The sequence below is a fragment of the Camelus bactrianus genome, chromosome 2 (genome assembly GCF_048773025.1).
Source record: "Camelus bactrianus isolate YW-2024 breed Bactrian camel chromosome 2, ASM4877302v1, whole genome shotgun sequence".
Taxonomy (NCBI): domain Eukaryota; kingdom Metazoa; phylum Chordata; class Mammalia; order Artiodactyla; family Camelidae; genus Camelus; species Camelus bactrianus.
Genome location: NC_133540.1, coordinates 136,216 through 151,902, shown reverse-complemented (window position 1 = coordinate 151,902; position 15,687 = coordinate 136,216).

The following is a 15,687-nucleotide window of genomic DNA, read 5'->3' as shown; positions in this document are numbered from 1 at the left end:
TTTGCGCACGAGCTGGTACAGTCCCTTTGGTGTCAGGTGTGTGGTTGACACTCCCCACGTCACTATCCCGTAGCATGCATGTATGGTGCGTTCCATAGCGAACGTAAAATCCAGACGACCCTGAGGATAGGGATGATTGTAGCGGAGCCTGAGTCCCTTCTGAGGACAGCCTTATCCCCTCGGGAGCCCTTGGCAAGCTCCGCCGCAGGACTCCGGGATGCCCAGCTCCCCAGGGCTCTTTGCGCCCAGGGGCAGCCCCTGCGTGGAGGAGGAGGGCCCTTTTTGAGGTGGGGGAAGTGAGGGCCTGGCACGGTCCTGCAGGCAGAGCCCTGCAGACAGAGCCCTGCAGGCAGAGCGGTGTCCCTGGTGCGGCTCTGCTTGCTCGTGTGGAGAATGAGCTCTTCACGTCCGTCCCATTTCCGTGTTCCTCGTCCGCGCCGGGCAAGCTTGCTTGGAGCTGGGTAAGGTGGCGGGGAGGGCCGTCCCGCCCAGAGCGGCTGGCTATTGGGAAGGCGCTAGATTGCCCGTGGGCTGGAAGCACTTTGTGCAGCCTCTCAGGCAGGAGGACCCTTGGCTTCCTCCACTTGGAGACAGCGGCGGCGGGGACGTGCGGCATCAGGGTCGTATCCCCGTGTCCCCCTGTGCGGCCCAGGCTGCAGGCAGATCCCAGAGGGCTGGGCGGAGCCTGTGGCACAGTGCTACTCTCTGGGCACCCGGTGGAGGTGTGGGTGCCCGGTGCCGACGGCTGCTGTGTTTTGTTTCGGCTCATGTTGGTGTTGGCTCTTTTGTCTGTCATCCAACCCAGCCCTCCCTTCTGTCCTGCAGGTCACCCCGTGGGCCGGAGGGCCCCAACATTTCCGAGGACCAGACTGCGTGGCCTGCACTGGGTGCGGCCTGTCGTCGCCCAGCTGGGCACGTGCACCTGGTCCCTCTTGGAGCCCTGTGCAACATCGCCCCCACGGCCACCTGCTCCGCTCGGTAAGAGGAAAGCATAGTCCTCTGTTTCTTCCTTGAGTCACTGCAGAAGAAGGGCAGATCGCTCACCGGGGCATCCCCGTGCACGGGCGACTGTGACTGGGCTCACGACCGTGTCCCTCTGTTCCCTTAGAAGACGCACTTGATGGACCGCGCCTTCCCCTTCCTGCCCTGGGTAGGGAGGTGTCTGTTTTAGAGGGAAAGAGGGTCCTCGGACTGAGGGCAGACGTGTCGGTTCTGCACACGGGCCTTCAACAGACACCACGTTCTGGGCTCCCTGGAAGACAATCCCGCCCCTGTCACTGTCTGCAGCGAGTGGAGCCCTGAACTTCCACAGCTGAAGTTCGGTTATGGGAGACATACCCGAACCCGGGGCCTGTGGTCTCTTCAGTCAAGGGTCCTGTGACCTGTCTCCCACTCGGTCTGATGTGAGACTTAGTGTGATACGGGGAAGAAGGCCTCAAAGTTCTTTTGTGCTTCAGCAAACTAACATGTTTTGTAATGCAGTGAACCGTGAAAGAGTGTTTTGTACTTTATTTTATCTATGCCGAGAAGCTAGTTGTCTCGGGGAAGGACATAGGTTAGTTTTAAATAGAATGCTTGATTAGCATGCCGAAATCCGTTTGCTCATTCCCGGTACCTCCATTTAAATACAGAATAAAACAAAAAACAAAAACAAGAGCAAACTTCAAATGTTAGAAATACATAGTGCGCAAACCCAAATTCCATATCCATTATTTTTACGTGTTTTCCTCTTACTACTTGGTTTGAAATATATCCCAACCGTGACTTAAGCATTTTTTTCAGAAAATGCTCTAACTCTTTGAAAGTCTTTTCTGCCACTTTTGTTTTGACACATCCACGAACGGAGATAGATGCACATGGTTGTTTTAATATACATTCGTGGATATTCTCATTAATGTACCTGTAAATACATTTTACAGATGGTGTGTCAGTGCGCCACTTTACAGAAGAGAGAGGAAGAGAATCTTCCTGGGATGAGGTACAGTCTCTTGTTGTTAATGTCCTTGTGTGACTATATAAGTACCAGGGGATTCTGAGACATATACCTGGGGTTGGTGTGAGTGTGCATTTTCACGTTTGCATCTGCTGATGAGAATTTTTGACTTATGCTTTTAACTTACAGTTTAGGATGTGATTCTGTGCTTAATGCCGTAGGACTGGATAATGCACTTGTGTTCAGTTTCCAGACTCACCTAGAGAAGCCAGTGTCTGTATGGGCATTCTTGTTTTCAGGGACCTTCCCTTAGAGTTCATTAGAGGATTTTGAAAAGAAATTCATCCCTGGGAAAGTTAGGTGCATCTTGGTGTTGGTTCTTGTTTTAGCCGTCCTCACTTGAAATTAATTAAGTGATGTTTCATTTTCAAGGCAGCATGTTTTGTCTTCCCATTCCACCGCCAGTAACAGTGGTCTAGTTTCCTTAATGCCTTACGCTGTTTCCCACCTGCTCATTTTACTCAGGCTGCCCTTCCCCAAAGCCCCTCCACATCCCCCCTCTGCGCTGGATCTCTCTTTTACAAAACAGTGCGGTCTTCCCAGCATTCCCTGAGCTATCCACGTGCAGCGGACTCTCCTGTGCTTTGTGGCGTTACTGTACCCGTTCACCTCATTTGTAGAGCTTTTGAAACTTTTCTGTGCTGATTTGTTTTCATGGATCCTGTGCCTCTGGCAGAACAGAGAGGAGAATCTGCCTTTTATTTGTACCGCCAGCTTCTCCCAGGATAGGGCTTATGTTCTGATAGCTTCGGTAAATAACTGTTGTCTACCTGACTGACTAAGCGTAGGCACATGGTCTGAATTTCGGTTCCTGATTTATCTTGTTTTGTGTTCCTAGAAAGGGGCGACAAAGCCCGAAATTACAAAACCGGAGTACGCTACTGGGACTGTAGAAGTGGCTCCGCAGGTGCTGACGGATCATAAAACACTGACCTCTGTTGGTGGAGCACACGGAACTTATTATACACTAGGTAAGTTAGTGAACGTGGCTGGCATTTCTTGTTCTCTGTGCCTAGAAACTAGTGTGCTCTGGGGGGAAGGGTATATGTAGCTCAGCAGTAGAGAGAATGCTGGCTTAGCATGCAGGAGTTCCAGGGGTCAGTATCCAGTTCCTCCTAGAAACGAGTGTGAAACCCGGAAGGAAGGAAGGAAGGAAGGCGCAAAGCTTTTGTTTCGCTTCAGCAGTGTCTTCGCAGGAAATCTTAATCCTCCATTCTTTTCTGTGGTTTTTAGCCGACGCGGGACTTGGCGCAGCTCCGGTGTGTCCCGGCAGCGCCCACCCACCTTCGGCGGCCCCGGAGTCCCAGGGAAGTGGGGTGGTCATGCTCTGTTTGGCCTCGTCCTGTGAAAGGTGATCTTCCCGTTCTCCCGGCAGCCGTTCCTGGACTCGTCTGCAGACTGTGTGTTCTGTGACGGGTCTGGCATGGTGTGTCACTGCCTTTTTCATACTGAAAACTCTTGCCCAGGAGCCAGTGGGCTGCTTTTCCCGGGAGACCGTCGCCTTGGCTGGTGCCTGCAGGAGACATGAGGGAGTGCTTAGGAGCCGGGGCCCGCATACTTTGACTGTGGGATTCTCGAAACAGCGTGAGGAGTTTGAGCCCTCACTCCACACTGACTTCTACTGGCTCGGCTGACTCCTTCCTGACCTCCTGAACCTGGGGTTGCTCCTGGGTCACTGAGATGGATTTCTGTGTCGTCGTTCTTTTGACTGGTTTCCCGGCTCAGGCCAGGTGATTCTCCTGTTTAGAATGTCCATTCAGATCCTGGTAACTGGAAAAGGGGCAAAGCCCTCCCTCCAGCTTTTTACAGTGTGCTTTTTGAAACTTTGAGTCTTCCTGGGTGTGGTAAACGTCACAGCCCTTCACTGTCATTTCTCGGGAGGTAAGTGTGTCTTGGCCGCTGCCTCCAGTTGTACTCTGGGCAGAAAAGCCTGGCTCTCGGAAATGGTGCGTTTGTAGTAGGGAATAGAGGCTGAAATTGATAGAGCCCGCCGTGAAAATGCCTCTTTTCCTGCGGGGGAATTCCGATGCGCACCAGACTGCGTACGTTGTGTTTGTCCCCCACTCTGTGCCGGGTCGGGCCTGCCCTGGAAGCTGTCAGAGATGCTCGTCGGTCTCATGGCACACCGTGGGGTTTTGCGCACGAGCTGGTACAGTCCCTTTGGTGTCAGGTGTGTGGTTGAGACTCCCCACGTCACTCTACTGTAGAACGCAGGTAGGGTGCGTTCCATATCGAACGTAAAATCCAGACGTCCCTGAGAATAGGGATGATTGTAGCGGAGCCTGACTCCATTCTGAGGACAGCCTTGTCCCCTCAGGAGACCTTGGCCAGCTCCGCAGCTGGACTCCGGGATGCCCAGCTCCTCAGGGCCCTTTGCGCCCAGGAGCTGCCCCTGCGTGTTGGAGGAGGGCCCTTTGTGAGGAGGGGGCAGAGAGGGCCTGTCAGGTTCCTGCAGGCAGAGCCCTGTAGGCAGATCCCTTCAGACAGAGGGGTGAGACTGGTGCAGATCTGCTTGCTCGTGTGTAGAATGAGTTTTTCAATTCCGTCCATTCTTCGTGTTCCTGGTCCGTGCCGGGCAAGCTTGCTTGGAGCTGGGGAAGTTGACGGGGAGTGCCGTCCCGCCCAGAGCGGCTGGCTGTTGGGAATGCGCTTGTTTGCCCGTGTGCTGGAATCTCTGCGTGCAGCATCTCGGGCAGGAGGACCCTTGGCTTCCTCCACTTGGAGACAGCGGCGGCGGCAACGTGCGGTGTCAGGGTCGTATCCCCGTGTCACCCTGTATAGCCCACGCTGCAGGAAGGCCCCAGAGGACTGGGCGAAATGTGTGGCACCGTGCTGTTCTCTGGGCACCCGGTGGAGTGGAGGGTGCCCGTTGCCGACAGCTGCTGCGTTGGGTTTCGGCTCTTTTCAGTGTTGGCGATTTCGTTTGTCATCCAACCCAGCCCTCCCTTCTGTCCTGCAGGTCACCCCGTGGGCCGGAGGGCCCAAAACTTTCCGAGGACCAGCCTGCGTGGCCTGAACCGGGTGCGGCCCGTCGTCGCCCTGCTGGGCACCTGCACCTGGTACAAACTTGTGCCCTATGCAAACTCGGAAACCAACACCAGCTACTCCGCTCGGTAAGGGGAAAGCATAGTCTTCTGTTTCTTCCTTGAGTCACTGCAGAAGAAGTGCAGATCACTCTCCGGTGCTTCCCCGTGCACGGGCGGCCGTGACTGGCCTCACGGCCGTGTCCCTCTTGTCCCTTAGCAGACACACATGATGTACCACGCCTTCCCCGTCCTGCCCTGGGGAGGGAGGAGTCTGTTGTAGAGGGAAAGAGGGTCCTCTGACGGAGGGCAGACGTGTCGGTTCTGCACACGGGCCTTCAACAGACACCACGTTCCGGGCTCCCTGGAGGACAAGCCAGCCCCTGTCACTGTCTGCAGTGAGTGAAGCCCTGAACTTCCACAGCCGATGATCGATTATGGAAGAAACACCAGAACCCGGGGCCTGTGGTCTCTTCTGTCAAGTGTCCTGAGACCTGTCTCCCACTCGGTCTGATGTGAGACTTAGTGTGATACGGGGAATAAGGCCTCAAATATCTTTTGCGCTTCAGCAAACTAACATGTTTTGTAAGGCAGTGAACCGTGAAAGAGTGCTTTGTGTTTTATTTTATCTATGCCGAAAAGCTAGTTGACTCGGGGAAGGACATAGGTTAGTGGTAAATAGAATGCTTACTTAGCATACCGAATTCCGTGTGCTCATTCCCGGTTCCTCCAATTAAAAACAGAAGAAAAAAAAAACTAAAACAAGAGCAAACTTCAAATGTTAGAAATACATAGTGCGCAAACCCAACTTCCATATCCATCCTTATTACGTGTTCTACTTTTACTACTTGTTTTGAAATATATCCCAACCGTGACTTAAGCTTTTTTTTCAGAAAATGCTCTAACTCTTTGAAAGTCTTTTCTGCCACTTTTGTTTTGATACATCCACGAACGGAGATAGACGCACATGGTGGTTTAAATATACATTCGTGTATATTCTCATTAATGTACCTGTAACTACATTTTACAAATGGTGTGTCATTGCGCCACTTTACGGAAGGGAGAGGAAGAGAATCTTCCTGGGATGAGGTAAAGTCTCTTGTTGTTAATGTCCATGTGTGACTATATAAGGACAAGGGGATTCTGAGACATAAACCGGGGGTTGGTATGACTTTGCATTTTCAGGGATGCATCTGCTGATGAGAATTTTTGACTTACTTTTTTAACTTACAATTTAGGATGTGATTCTGTGCTTAATGCCGTAGGACTGTATAATGCACTGCTGTTCATTTTCCAGACTCACCTAGTGAAGCCAGTGTCTGTAAGGGCATTCTATTTTTCAGGGTCTTTCCCTTACAGTTCATTAGAAGATAGTGAAAAGAAATTCATCCCTGGGACAGTTAGGTGTATCTTGGCGTTGGTTCTTGTTTTAGCCGTCCTCACTTGAAATTAATTAAGTGATGTTTCATTTTCAAGTCAGCATGTTTTTCTTCCCATTCCACCGCCAGTAACATTGGTCTAGTTTCCTTAATGCCTTACGCTGTTTCCCACCTGCTCCTTTTACTCAGGCTGCCCTTCCCCAAAGCCCCTTCACATCCTCCCTCTGCGCTGGATCTCCCTTTTACGAAACTGTGCGGTCTTCCCAGCATTCCCTGAGCTATCCACGTGCAGCAGACTCTCCTGTCGTTTGTGGCGTTACTGTACCCGTTCACCTCAGTTGTAGAGCTGTTGAAAATTTTCTGTGCTGATTTGATTTCATGGATCCTGTGCCTCTGGCAGAACAGAGAGTAGAATCTGCCTTTTATTTGTACCACCAGCTTCTCCCAAGATAGGGCTTATGTTCTGATAACTTCGGTAAATAACTGTTGCCTACCTGACTGACTAAGCGTATGCACATGATCTGAAGTTTGGTTCCTGATTTATCTTGTTTTGTGTTCCTAGGAAGGGGCGACTAAGCCCGAAAATACAAAACCGGAATACGCTACTGGGACTGTAGAAGTGGCTCCGCAGGAGCTGACGGATCATAAAACACTGACCTCTGTTGGTGGAGCACACGGAGCTTATTATACACTGGGTAAGTTAGTGAACGTGGCTGGCATTTCTTGTCCTCTTTGCCTAGAAACTAGTGTGCTCTGGGGAGAAGGGTATATATAGCTCAGCAGTAGAGAGAATGCGGGCTTAGCATGCAGGAGTTCCTGGGGTCAGTATCCAGTTCCTCCAAGAAACGACTGTGATACGTGTAAGGAAGGAAGGAAGAAGGAAGGCGCAAAGGTTTTGTTTCGCTTCAGCAGTTTCTTCGCACGAAAGCCTAATCCTCCATACTTTTCTGTGGTTTTTAGCCGACACGGGACTTGGCGCGGCTCCGGTGTGGCCCGGCAGCGCCCGCCCACCTTCGGCGTCCCCGGAGGCCCAGGTAAGTGTGGTGGTCATGCTCTGTTTGACCTCGTCCTGGGAATGGTGATCTTCACGTTCTCCCGGCAGCCGTTCCTGGCCTCGTCTACAGACTGTGTGTCCTGTGACGGGTCTGGTGTGGTGTGTCGCTGCCTTTTTCATACTGAAAACTCTTGCCCAGGAGCCAGTGGGCTGCTTCTCCCGGGAGCCCGTCGCCTTGGCTGGTGCCTGCAGGAGCCATGAGGGAGTGCTTAGGAGCCGGGGCCCACATACTTTGACTGTGGGTTTCTCAAAACAGCGTGAGGAGAGTGAGCCCTTTCTCCACACTGAATTCTCCTGGCTCGGCTGACTGCTTCCTGACCTCCTGCACCTAGGGTTGCTCCTGGGTCACTGAGACGGATTTCAGTGTCGTCGTTCTTTTGACTGGTTTCCCGGCTCAGGCCAGGTGATTCTCCTGTTTAGAATGTCCATTCAGATCCTGGTAACTTGAAAAGGGGCAAAGCCCTCCCTCCAGCTTTGTATGGTGTGCTTTGTGCAACTTTGAGTCTTCCTAGTTGTGGTAAACTTCACAACCCGTCACTGTCTTTTCTCAGGAGGTAAATGTGTCTTGGCCGCTGCCTCCAGTTGTATTCTGGGCAGAAAAGCCTGGCTCTCGGAGATTGTGCGTTTGTAGTAGGAAATAGAGACTGGAAGGGAAACAGCCCGCTGTGAAAATGCCTCTTTCCCTGTGGGGAATTCCGATGCGCACCAGTGTGCGTATGTTTTGTTTGTCCCCCAACCTGCGCCGGGTTGGGCCTGCCCTGGAAGCTGTCAGAGCTGCTCATCGGTCTCATGGCACACCGTGGGGTTTTGCGCACGAGCTCTTACAGTCCATTTTGTGTCAGGTGTGGGATTGAGACTCCCCACGTCACTCTCCCGTAGCACGCAGTTAGGGTGCGTTCCGTAGCGAACCTAAAATCCAGACGTCCCTGAGGATAGGGATGATTGTAGCGGAGCCTGACTCCCTTCTGAGGACAGCCTTGCCCCTCAGGAGCCCTTGGCCTTCTCCGCCACAGGAATCCGTGATGCCCAGATCCCCAGGGCCCTTTGCGCCCAGGGGCAGCCCCTGCGTGGTGGAGGAGGGCCCTTTGTGAGGAGGGGCAGAGAGGGCCTGGCAAGGTCCTGCAGGCAGAGCCCTGCAGGCAAATCCCTGCAGGCAGAGCGGTGACCCTGGTGCGGCTCTGCTTGCTCGTGTGGAGAATGAGCTCTTCACGTGCTTCCCGTCTCCGTGTTCCTGGTCCGCGCCGGGCAATCTTTCGTGGAGCTGGGGAACGTGGCGGGGAGGGCCACCCCGCCCAGAGCGGCTGGCTGTTGGGAAGGCGCTAGTTTACCCGTGTGCTGGAATCTCTGTGTGCAGCTTCTCGGGCAGGAAGACCCTTGGCTTCCTCCACTTGGAGACAGCGGCGGCGGCAACGAGCGGCGTCAGGGTCGTATCCCCGTGTCCCCCTGTGTGGCCCAGGTTGCAGGCAGGACCCAGAGGACTGGGCGGAGCATGTGGCACCGTGCTGCTCTCTGGGAACCCGGTGGAGGTGAGGGTGCCCTGTGCCCACAGCTGCTGCGTTGGGTTTCGGCTCTTGTCGGTGATGGCGCTTTTGTCTGTCATCCAACCCAGCCCTCCCTTCTGTCCTGCAGCTCACCCCGTGGGCCGGAGGGCCCCAAAGTTTCCGAGGACCTGCCTGCGTGGCCCGCCCCGGGTGCAGCCCGTCGTCGCCCAGCTGGGCACCTGCACCTGGTCCCCCTTGCTGCCCTGTGCAACCTCGCACCCCGCCGCCAGCTGCTCCGCTCAGTAAGAGGAAAGCATAGTCCTGTTTTTCTTCCTTGAGTCACTGCAGAAGAAGGGCAGATCGCTCTCTTGGGCTTCCCCGTGCACGGGCGGCCATGACTGGGCTCACGGCCTTGTCCCTCTGGTCCCTTAGCAGACGCACTTGATGGACCGCGTCTTCCCCGTCCTGCCCTGCGGAGGGATGTGTCTGTTGTAGAGGGAAAGATGGTCCTCTGACGGAGGCAGACGTGTCGGTTCTGCACACTGACATTCAACAGTCACCTCGTTCCTGGCTCCCTGGAGGACAAGCCCGCCCCTATGACTGTCTGCAGCGAGTGGGACCCTGACCTTCCATAGCCGATGTTCGGTTATGGAAGACACACCCGAACCTGGGGCCTGTGGTCTCTTCAGTCAAGGGTCCTGTGACCTGTCTCCCACTCGGTGTGATATGAGAGCGATTGTCATATGGGAAAGAAGTCTCAAATTTTTGTTTTCCTTGAGTATATTCTGCTCTGATAAGCCTAATCCTCCATCCTTTCTGTGTTTTTTTTTCGATTCAGAACCTCGTGTGTCTCCTGTGTTCCCCGGTAGCTCCCACCCTCCTGAGGCGACCACATAGGCCTAGATAAATTGGGTGGTCATTTTCGGTTGATGTCTTTCTGGGATATTTATCCTTTTGTTTTTGCAGCAGCCTCTTGTGGCTCGTCTGCAGACTGTGTGTTCTGTTATGGGACTGTCATGTCTTTTTGTTTTCAAATTCAAACTCTTGCCCAGTTTCCATTGGCTTTTCCTCTCCCCCTGTCACCTTGAGTGTTACTTGCAGAAGCCATCAGCGAGGGAGTGCATGAGGGCTGAAGACCTCAAGTTTTGACTCTGTTTTTCTTAAAATAGCATAAGAATGGTGAGCCCTTGCTCCATACTGAATTCTCCTGGCTCGGCTAACTCCTTTTTTCCTCCTTCTCTTGGGATTGCTCCTGTTTCACTGAGACCGGTTCCTGTTGTCATTCTTTGAATGGTTTCCTTGCTCAGGCTGTGGGTTTCTCCTTTGTAGAATGCCCATTCAATTCCTTGTAACTGAAAACTGAGCTAAGCCACACCTCCAGCCTTACACCGTGGTGTTTGTGCAACTTTGAGTCTTCCTGGTTATGGTAAATATCACAGACCATCACTGTCTCTTCTGGGGAGGTAAAGGTGCCTTCCCCGCTGCCTCCAGTTGTACTCTTGGGCAGAAAAGCCTGACTCTCAGAGATGGTGCATTTGTAGTAGGGAATTTAGGCTAGAAGGGCAAGTGCCCGCCATGAAAATGCCTACTTCCCTGCAGGACCAATTTGCACCAAAGTCCTGGCATCATGTTCTCCATCCCGCGGTGTGTCGGTTCTGCCCTGGAAGCTGTTAGAGCTTCTTCTCTGTCTCATCACACACCTTGGGATTTTCCACATGAGCTAAAATCCCGTTGGTGTTATTTGCAGGATTGAGACTTCCCCCTTCCCTTTCCCATATGACAAACGTAGTGTGCTTTTCCTAGCGAACTTAAAATCCAGACATCACTGCGAATAAGGATGATTGTAGCGGAGACTGACTCCCTTCTGAGGACAGCCTTGTCCCCTCAGAAGCACTTTGCCAGCTCCCCCACAGGACTGCGGGATGCCCAGCTCCTCAGAGCTCATTGCGCCCAGGGGAAGCTCCTGCTGGCATAGGAGGGCCCTTTGTGATCATGGAGTAGAGAGAGTCTGGCAGGGTCCTGCAGACAGAGCAAGTACCCAGGTGCGGCTCTGATTCTATGTGGAAAACCAGGCCTTCACTGCCTTTCTTTCTCTGTGTTTCTGGTTCATGCAGACCATGCTTCTGTGGAGCTGGGGAAGGTGTCATGGTGGGTTGTCCTGCACAGAGAGGCTTCCTGTTTGGGAGGTCCTAATTTATCAATTTGCTGGAACCTCTGTACATTGTCTCAGGCAGGACTCTCGCCTTTCTCCACTTACAGACACCGGCGGTGTCGTGTGGCAACTGTGTTTTATCCCCAAGGTTGAGTATGTGGCACTGTGCTGCTGTCTGGGCACCCGGTGGAGGGGAGGGTGCCCGGTGCTGACAGCTGCTGCATTGGGTTTCAGGTTCTGTAGGTGTTGTTCCTTTTGTCTGTCATCCAACACAGCTCTCTCTTCTGTTCTGCAGGTCACTGTGGATTCCCGATGTCCCAGTACTTGTGCAGGACCACTTGGTGTGCCTCACCCGATGGGACACCCAGCGTCACTTCTCAGAGGCTATTCATCACCGCCACCCCCACCTCTGTTGTGGCCTATGTGTTCTCACACACCACCACCCCCACCACCACCAGTTACAGCACTCGGTAAGATGAGAGCATGTGCTTCTGCTCCCTTGTCGAGTCTTTGCAGAAGGGGAGATGGCACTCCAGGGCCTTGCGATGCCTGAGGAAATCTGACTTGGGACATTGTGACGTCTGTCTAGCTTCCCAGCACACACATCTGATGGACTGTGTCATTTCCCCATCCTGACCTGGGAAGCAGATGTCTCTTGTATAGAACAGAAGAGACTTTTGACAGAATATCAAATGAATTTGAAGTCCCAGTTTGGCAGATGTGCCTCTTGCATGGACCATGTGATGTGCTCTGTGAGGGGTGAAGCACACCCCTAACTTCAGGGGCTCATGGGGTTGCCTCGAGGGGTAAGGGAGCGAGTGAGGGAGAGAGACATTCACAGCAGACAGCTTGTCACCATAGCAGATGTGCCCGTGCAGGGCCTCAGAGTGCAGAAGAGGGACACGTGAGCCACACAGGAGTGAATAAGAGGGTGTGGAGGGGAAGAAAAAAATTGAAGGGCTGCCCAGTGGGCGTTTGTTGGGTTCACTCAGATGGAGCTGGAATGTCACTCCTGGCAGGGTGGGCAGCTCAGGCGGGCCGTGTGAATGCAGCATGAGGTCCACTCAGAGCCACATATGTGTGCAGGGGACTCAGTGCAGCCATGCACGTATCCCCTTCAGAACCCAGTGCCTCCAGAAAGCCCTCAGTTCACAACCTCATATAAAGATGATTGTTCTCTTGGGTTTCTGAAAGTTCTGGGTCTGGATGAAATCTCTGGATATCAGAGAAACTGAAATTTAGCTTGTTTTTTTCAGGGTAATTTGTGTGGCTGAAGTTTTCTTTTGCCCCAGTGATTTGAAAAGAGCAGGCAGGATTTAGATCAGCTGAGCAGGTGCCTTGCCCTTCAGCATGAGGCAGGTTCTTTGGGGGAAGTCAGGTGTGATCAGGAGACACCCTGTAGGACCCCTGTCCCTACACCCCTGCTCCCTCCTGTCACCATGCCCACTGTCAGCTTGGCATCTCCACATTTATGTCACAAGATCCAATTTCTGATTCTTTGAGTTCTTGCAGTTCATCCCCTAACACCAAGACTCAGTGGGGCCCCCACAGGGTCTCAGCATTGTTCTCTGTGAGCCAGGGGTAACGCTGGTCCCTGACGTCATTGTGAGGAGGGTTGGGTCAAGCACACACATTGTTTTGCAAAATGACTGGGACATATTTCTCACTCAGCATTCTCATAGTTTAAAAGAAAATGTCTGCACACAGAATCATCAAAAGAGACCTTAGGAAGTACATTAAATTAAACTGAAGTTATAAGAGCTCAGGTCCAGAGCTTACCATTCTCTGCTTTAAAGATAAGGCAAAAGGTCCCTTTCTTCTATTAAATCTTAGGTCTTACTAGTTAAAGAAGGAAATATAATAATGAGAATGTGCACATTTTGAGATCTGTGTCTGAGATGTGAAAATAATTATTTTCATTCTATATAGACACGGAGATGCACACACAGACTACAGTGTCTGTCAGAGGCCATACATACATTAGAGAAGACAAAATCAGGAAAAAATAAGATCCTATTAAAATAAATAACTCTTTTTGCCTTACAGCACAGTCCATTTGCCAACTGAAGGGGCCCCTCAGCTGTGGCAATGATGTGTTTAGAGAAGATGTCAGAGGTGCATTACGGCCCGAATGTTTCCCTGCTCCAACCTGCCCCCTCTGCTGTTCTCTCCTATTGTCACCCCTAATGAAATTGTCACAGTTCTCTCTGTGTCAGTGTCTGCTTCCTGGAGGACTAGTGGTCACACCCTCTTGAGGGCACGCAGTGATTCACGGGCACACAACTCACAAACCAGCAGGAACTAAGATGACAGGGCAGATGCAAGGTTACCCCTTCAGGGCAGCAGTGACCACAGGGGCCCCGGGGCTCCTCCTGGGTGGTGGGTACAGCCTGTGTCTAGATCTAGTGATGGCTGTGCTGCCTCAGTCAGTAAACACTCACTGGGCATATGGGGCCTGTCAGTCACACGGGTGTCCGGTCATGAGCTAGAGGACCAGAATGAAGTGGCTGTGTCTCATGGTGAGGAACGGATGAGGTGCAGGGAGGCCATGGGCGTCCAGTGAGAGGCCCTTCACTGACCAGGCCTGTGCCCCCAACCCGCGTCTGCTGCCCGGCAGCCCCGGCTCCAGGCAGACCCTGAGGGGGGCTGAGGGTGGCAGTGCTCTCAGTGGGCCCCATGAGAGCCCTTCATCCTCCCACAGCCTCCTGACTCTGAGGTGGGCGGGGCAGGGTCAGTGGTTGGGGTGCCACCACTGCCAGGGAGAAGGTGTTGGGCATAAAAAGAGTCCACTCCACTCTGCGCCAGCTGTCCCTGGAGCCCACGGGGCCCTCCCTCCTTCCAGGTGGGGGAGGCAGCCATCCCTGCAGCAGCTCTGGGGTCCAGGCTGGGCCACAAACAGGTCAAGGTGAGACTGCTGCGCTGCCCAGGAAGTGGGGGGGATCAGCGATGCAGCAGCAAATGCCAGCAGGAGCAGCTCTGTAACCGGGCTCCTCCACTGTGAGCAGAGCTGGGGCTGGAACATCGCTGTGAGGGTGGGAGTGCTGGGATACATATGGCCCTGTGGCTCTGTGGCCCTGGACAGGGCTAGACCTGAGCTCAGGGTCTGAGGGCCTGGGGGAGAGTCAGAGAAAGACACACGCAGGGAGAGACAGTGTGTGAGTGAGAGAGAGAAAGGTGGGGGTCAAGTCCTAGAGAGGGACAGGAGGTGACAAGAGAGGGACACCTGGTGGGGGGAAGCAGAGACAAGAGGAGGCAGGAAGGAAAGAGGGAGCCAGCCCAGGGTGCGTGGTGGGGGACAATGGGCCAGGGTGCCTGGGAAGGGGAGTTGGTCCATCCTTCACCAAGCCGTGTAGCTGCCACTGTCAGGGCCGCAGGGACCAGCAGCCCGCCCAACTAGACAGGCACCATCGGCCCTCAGGAAGGGCCCTCTGGCCACTTCCAAGGTAAGGAGGACCAGGAGGGATCTTCCCAGCACCACAGCAGCACCATCTCTAGCTTCACAGAGACCCTGTGAGCAGGCGCCTTCCCGTACCCTTTTCCACAGAGGGGAAACTGATGCTCGGCCAGCCAGCCAACTTGGCCCTGTCTGCAGGGTTATTCACTTACCAGATGCTTCTTTCCCAGGCAGGCCTGTGCCCCTTTCCTAAGAAGGGGGCCTGTGACAAGCCCGAAGTCCTGGGTCCCACCCGACTGCCCTCCTGTGCTGGGTGACCTGGGCAGGTCTCTTCCCCTCCTTGGGCCTCGACTGTATGACCAGAGGCTCTTCTCCCTATCTTCCTGAGTAGTGGGACCCCAGCAGGGCCATCACTCCAGGCCTCCCAGGCACCTGGGTGGGTGTGGGGTGAGCTCTGGCTCTCGGGGGAATTCCTTTCTGGGCGAGGCGATGGCTCACGTGCGCTCACCACTTTTTATGGGGTCACATCCTGCTATTTCCGTCTGGAATGGGACTTATCTACCATGGAGCCTGAAACTTGGTTTTCCACATTTTTCTAAATTGGCCCTTGTGCAGAAGAGCGACTCCCTTGGCCGGGGTGACAAACTCAGTCCTGGTGAGGAGGCCCTTCTTACTCCCCTCAACTCACTGCTGATGGTCACCCCCAAACTCCAGAGCCATGCTCACCCCATTGGATTCCCTGCTCCCCCCTCCTCATGCCAAGCCCAGCCACCTCCTCCTGCCCCAGAGACCCCTCCTCCTGAGGGAAGTTGTGGGGCCCTTAGGGTCAGGACTCCAAGCCCTGTGTCACAACAGGGGACACACCAGCTGATTGGTGACAGGCCTGGAAGCAAGGGTGGGGCCCTGGGCCCCAAGATGGTTTGTGAGGCCTTGGTCAGGTCACAGCCTCTCAGCCCAGCATCACAGCCTCGCACACCCCTCCAGGCCCATGTGCCTGAGATGTCAGTCACACACACAGGCTCCAGCCCCACTCCCCACCCCCATGCAGGCACATGGAGGGCACACATGTACACACAGGGACATGTACACACATACAGGAACATACACACATGCACAGGGACACACACACAGTCTCATCCCCCAGCCACCAGGATGCCACTTTTTCATTCTTACATGTTGCTGCTGCAATAAAATAATTAAAGCATGAATAT